Source organism: Rhynchophorus ferrugineus, unplaced genomic scaffold (genome assembly GCF_030347505.1).
Source record: "Rhynchophorus ferrugineus isolate W39M unplaced genomic scaffold, kcgeb_rfMv2 rfM10, whole genome shotgun sequence".
Classification (NCBI taxonomy): Eukaryota; Metazoa; Arthropoda; class Insecta; order Coleoptera; family Curculionidae; genus Rhynchophorus; species Rhynchophorus ferrugineus.
Genome location: NW_027472589.1, coordinates 17437401 through 17444035, shown reverse-complemented (window position 1 = coordinate 17444035; position 6635 = coordinate 17437401). Strand labels below are relative to the sequence as shown.

The 6635-nt window shown below is 29.1% G+C and overlaps 1 long non-coding RNA gene across 1 annotated transcript in view; it reads left to right on the top strand.

Annotated features, from left to right (window-relative positions):
- Positions 1-4142: 4142 nt before the first annotated feature.
- The window catches only part of LOC143203748 (uncharacterized), a 175278-nt gene continuing 172785 nt past the window's right edge, over positions 4143-6635 (top strand). Inside the window, exon 1 of the long non-coding RNA XR_013007425.1 lies at positions 4143-4269. This is a non-coding gene — a long non-coding RNA (uncharacterized LOC143203748). The remainder of the gene's footprint in view (positions 4270-6635) is intronic.

The following is a 6635-nucleotide window of genomic DNA, read 5'->3' as shown; positions in this document are numbered from 1 at the left end:
CCTTCGATAGTGTGTTTACTTGTCAAGTCTTCTTGGTATCACTGTATATTTTATTTCTTCTGCTACTATCTGTGTACACCATTCTTCATAAAATTAATCACTGGATTATGTCTAATGTATTTACCATATCTACAAAACAGTTAGTATCCATTCCCTTATTATACGTTCTAACCTAATACTCATGTATAATTTTGAACAATTACAGTCATATCAGTGCATACAAACCTTTCAGGCCCTACAATACCATTTTCTACAGTTATATTTAATTAATTATGTGCATACCTTTTGTTGTTTCCACTCTCATCACTCTGACTCAGGAATTTCCAGCATTGCACAGCATTATCACATATACTGAAAGTTTCATTCAGTCAGTTTCACTTTGCGACTCACTGTCCAATTCAATCACTGAATTGTTAATTTCTAATCTGTCTAAAACATGTTAACGATTCCACCATTTATGCCTTATCGAGTTCCTCCAAGCTGAGGGTGTTATTGTTGACAATGATTCCTTCCACATATCCAAAGAGTTTTTGATGGAATATCCTTCTCGACCAGCAATATATCTGCAATTAATAATTAATAATTATAATGATCGACAAAACCTAATCGAATGCTATTGTAACTTTTAACTTTTTCTATCAATTTTTTTTGTCTTTACACTTTTTTTTTTGTTACTGTCTGGCCAAAAGTGCCACTATGAACCACTTTGAAATATTCAAGTTTAATCAAGAAACACAAATTCAAATTGTTTATTTTCCTGGGTCTTATTTTATACCTATAAAAATTGAATTATTTTTAAGAGAATTTCTGGAAGTTCCATTAAACCTCTCCGAGGGTTATCTTTACAACATTTAAACCATATGCACTGTAAGAGTGTATATAAGGATGTCTTACCTCCTTCAAAAATCTGCATGTCCCTAACTCTTTTATGTATACTTTCTAGGCAGACACCTTTTTTCAAAATAATTTTATTAAATTATGTTTATATCGATAAAATAGTTTGGGTTCTTACTGTTCTTATACATTTCATATATTTGCTCTCAAATAGCGCGAATATCAAGATGGTCAAGATTCTTCACCCACTTTGTATAAAGACGGGTTTTGTTGGGTGAATCTAACGTATTATTCTTCATTTTGTAAGCGATGTTATTCACAGTACCCACACTAATATTTAACGCAGCAGCAATCCGCTAAGAAACATTTTCAATAAAATTGTAGGGATTGTAGTAATTATAACTAATATTTTGAACAATTTAGCGTACAGCTCACAACAGAACGGCGACGAGCTGTCATATGTATGCAAAATTCTTGAAAGCAATTGTAATAAAAGGTTTTAGTTCATATATTATTGTGACTGTATAATTAACTGTAATTTTAAATATACTATAATGTTAAAATACATTACATTTGATAACATTTTTGCTCAATTATTTTATTTACATTAAAATTTTCTTGTATGTCAAAGCCAAACTGAACTAAAACTCATGGCTGATGCGGCAACATTGCAATATTTCGACGTCACAAATACCCATGACGCATTACTAAAAAAACTTTAAATAGACTATAGATGCACACTATTATATTTCTAGTAGTAGTCCTATTATGGCTAGAAAATTAATGAGCTTGTCCATGTTCTCCACCCTAAGATGCTGGTCCATGGTCCTGGTCCTCTCTCCCAAGTTGACCTACCATTTCTGCGAGATGTATCGTCGGCATTTAGTTAGTATGTGTTTGATAGAGAGTGAGGAACCACATTCGACGTATAGTGGTGGACTTCTTCCCTTAATGAGAACTCATGGTTCAGTTTGCATTGACCAATTCTGACGGCGAGAATAAGCTTAATTTGCGTCTGCTGATGTTAGTGGTGTTAGGGCCCTAATAATACTCTTTTTTCACCTCCCAAACTTTGTTGTTTTCTGGTAGATCAAGCAATGTTACAAGCAATTATATTGACATTGGAAGAAAAATATTTTGGCATAAACCTTGAAGTTGTACTCAGGTGTAAGCCACATGTTAAGAAAAATATGAACAATACAAGCTGAAATACAAGTCTTGAAGGCAGTGTGGACTTCTTCAATTCCATATAATGCAACATGCTGTAAACCGGCAAAAACATCATTCTGATCAAACATCAGAAAACATCGAAACATTATAACGGGAAGTGTTGCGCTACCTGCCGTATACTCCAGACCTGGTTCGTAGCTGAGTTTAATTACTGCTTGCTTCGACATATTAGTCGTGCCCTGTCTGAGCAGCGCTTCAGTTCTTTTGAAAATATCAAAAATAGGTTTATTCGTATTTTATTCTATTTCAAGAGATATTTCATTATAATATTTTAATAAAATAATTAAAATCCTTTTATAATTAAAAAAAACATATAATTTATATTTATCAAACAATATATAGGATTGAAACATTTTTTATTAATTAAAAAAAAGAGAATATAATTATATTGATGAGAAGAATAAATTAATAATTTAATCAATTTAAAAATATTGTATAATAATTATCACCGGAAAATGGTACAAAATATAAATTATAATATACAAATAAATTTATTTGTCAGATATACAAGTATATATTTAAAATGTTTGTTTTGTTCTATTAAAATATTAACTGATAAGGTATTCAAAAATATCTGGTTAAGCAGAAGGTGACATGAAAAGCAATTTAAAAAAAAATAATTTTTTTGCAGGTAAACACAATTGTTGTAGCGGAATTAGCTTCCACAGGCGACGCGATTAACGCTATGACTAACATAGATCAGTTCTGAATATTCTAGTGGTGGAGAAGTGTGTGTTATATTTCCCTCGAAAATTTCTTGTGGTAAGTTTTATTTTATATGTTATACTATACTTTATATTATACATTTAATATATTTTCGTTTACATATTGGCTTTGAATAACCTTTATATGTTATATAATACATATTATTTATAAATTATTTTATATTAAACTCATGTTTGGTGATTTAATGATACAGATGTATGAATATATGAATGCTACAGTACAATGGTCGCACAACCCATGACATTAATGATACGACATAGAAAAAATGTAAAGGAACATACATGATATTACATAGATGCACACTATTATATTTCTAGTAGTAGTTCTGTTACGGCTAGAAAATTAATCAGGATGTCCTGGTTCTCCAGGCTTAGACATTGGTCCATCGTCTCTCCCAGGTTGACCAACCGCCTCTGCGAGTTGCATCTTCGGCATTCGGTTAGTATGTGTTTCATAGAGAGTGAGGAATCACATTCGACTTACAATGGTGAACTTCTTCCCTTAATGAGAAACTTATGGGTGAGTTTGCAATGACCAATTCTGAGACGCTAGTATAAGCTTAAGTTGCGCCTGCTGATGTTAGTGGTATTAAGGCCCTGATAATACTCTTTTTTCACCTCCCAGAGATTGTTGTTTTCTGCTAGATCTCATCTGAGTAGGTCTAGATGTCTAAGGATCCCAGTAGAGTGGCGCTTCATATCTCTACACCAGAGGAGGATAGGATTGTCCAGGTGGAAACCACATATTAAGAAAAATGTGAACAATCCAAGCTGAAGTACATGTACAAGTCTTGAAATCAGTGTGGACTTCTTCACCTCCATATAATGATGACATGCTATAAACCGATGAAAATATCATTCTGATCAAAAATCAGAAAAGATCGAAATATTATAATGAGAAGTGTTGCCCTACCTGCCGTATACTCCAGACCTGGTTCCTAGCTGATTTTAAGTACTACTTGTTTAGTCGTACCCTGCCTGAGCAGCGCTTTAGTTCTTTTGAAAATATCAATAATTGGTTGATTCGTGTTTTATTCTATTTCAAGAGATATTTCATTATAGAACTTTTAATAAAATAATTAAAATACTTTGAAAATCCTTTTATAATAAAAAAACGTATATTTTATATTTTATATATTATACATTTAAAAATATTCTGTAATAATTATCAACGGAAAATTGTACAAAATATAAATTATAATATCTAAAGAAATATATTTCTCAGATATACAAGTATAAATTTAAAATGTTTGTTTTGTTTTATTAAAAAATTAACTGATAAGATACTCAAAAATATTTGGTTCCTGAGTAGGTGACACGGAAAACAAATAAAAAAATTGTAATTTTTTTGCAGGTAAAAACGATTGTTGGATCGGAATTCGCTTCCACAGCCGACGCGATAAACGCGACAACTAGACCAGTTTTGAATATTCTAGTGGTGGCGAAGTGTGTGTTATGTTTCCCTCAAAAATTTCTTGCGGTAAGCTTTATTTTATCTATTATATTATAATTTATATTATACATTTAAAATACCTTAGTTGCCATATGAACTTTGAATAACCCATTATATATTATACATATTATATTATTTATAAATCATTTAATTTTTATTATTTGATAATTTTAAATTGTAACATTAAGGCAAGGTGAATTGCTACAAATACTTTTTCAATTAGAACGACTTGTTATTTATTTATTTAAGGGGTTATTATAATGTAGAGGTATGAATTTTAGGTATATTTCCCTGAGTTATTTCTTGTGGTAAGTTTGATATTTTCTCGTATATTATAATTTATATTATGCTTTTACATAATTTTTGGTTGATATATTGGCTTTGAATAACCCATTGTATATTTATAGTATTTTTCATTTATAAATTATTTAATAATAATAATAATTTAATAATAATTAATAATTAAATTAATAATTAAAATGATTAATTTAATAATATAATAATAACTTATGTTTGGTGATTCGATAATTTTAAATATTAACGTTAAAAAAGATAAATTATAAAAGCACTTATTTAATTAGAACGGTTTATTTTATTTACTTAAGGAGGTATTCTTATTTGGAGATATGCAATTTAGGTATGTTTCTCTCAATCATTTCTTGTGGCAAGTGTTATGTTATCCATTATATTATAATTTATATTATACATTTAAATAATTTCTGTTGATATATTGGCTTTGAATAACACATTACATATTATATTCTAGTACAGAGGTATGCATTTTAAGTAACCTATCAAGTGATATAAAAAAATGATAATATTTTTAATATCAATTTTTACACTAGATATTAATAATTAAAAATCTTCCCTATAAGTCCGATTGCGAATACAAAGTAAAAGTCCTTTAGGCTGTTGAATTTTTGATAAAGCTTATTGCATATTATAAAAGCATTTCTCTAAAACTGTTAGTTTCGACAATGTATAATATGCGTTTGAGAAAATCTTACATGTTCCCTGAGGTAGAGGTAGAGGTATATTAAGGTATATTGAGGTACTTCCATTAAACATCATTTTGAACCAAATACCCACAAAAATTGTGGTTTCTATCCTTTGTCGTGAAAATAGGCGACCTACCAATCCAGATAAAAAGTATTAGAAAAAAACTACTCTTAAACATAATTTGATGATTTCATTCATTATAACATGATTTTCATAAACTCTATGTTCGTTTCTGTACAAGCCGCTACATGATTACTTAGGCATCTAACCTCCTAGGGCACCTATCCCACATTTACCCTACTGAGATGAAAGTTGAGCTCTGACGTTGCTTTTTCAGCCGTAGTATTATGTTGTCTGACCACAATCCTTGTGAAAAACGCGATTGTTCATTATTCGTAATGACAGTGAATCCTCTTCATCAATGTTCTTTTACCATATTTTGTGTACTACTGTGGATAGTTTCGCTCGTAGGATACTAAAGATCATCTGAGAGATAACATATTTTACCAATCATTTCTTTCAGTCATCGCAGGGTAAAACGTATAATACTTATGTGTACATACAGCTTTATTTACTCGAAAAAAAAAAAAATATATATATATATATGTATATATATATATATGTATATAAACTATATAAGGTTCAGAGAGTAAATAAAAATGGCAAAATTTTGGAAATAACACATTTTAAGTAAAAAAGTATTCAATAAAACGAAATAATAGAAATATAATTAATATATGTCCAGTCATTCCATTTTTATAAAAACATGATATTACACATCATTTTTTTATAAATAAATACACAAATTTGGTAATTAATTGATTTAATGCTGAAACTATATATAAAAAGGGAAATAAACATTGAACATTTTTGAATTAACAGATTTTATTTAAAAAATTGTTGAATAAAATGAAATAATAAAAATGATTTCTATATGCCTTCCTATTTTTATAAAAATAAAATATTTAAATTAATTTACATATTTGAACAATTAACAGGATCTCCAAGAAACATATAAATAAACATTACCATAAAAAATACCAAAATCGCTCAGATGAAACCGAGCCAATATAGTTAATACCAAATGAAAAAGCCACCACTATAAATGAAAACAGTGAAATTCTCCTAAAAAATCTCCAAATATCATTAAATATGATCGCTACTATTTTTGATCCACAAATACCATTAATGATTGACTACGTCGAGTTGTCGATTAACGTATTGTACATTTACTAGCCTAAAATTAATGGATTATCGTACTTTTAAGCAGAAGGAAATCTCAGTCAATATTATAATGCATTAATGCACATAATACATATTTACCTATACTCTTATATAATAATGCATTGTATTTTCCTCGTCATTAGATCATTAGGGTGTCGTTGATAGTTTTA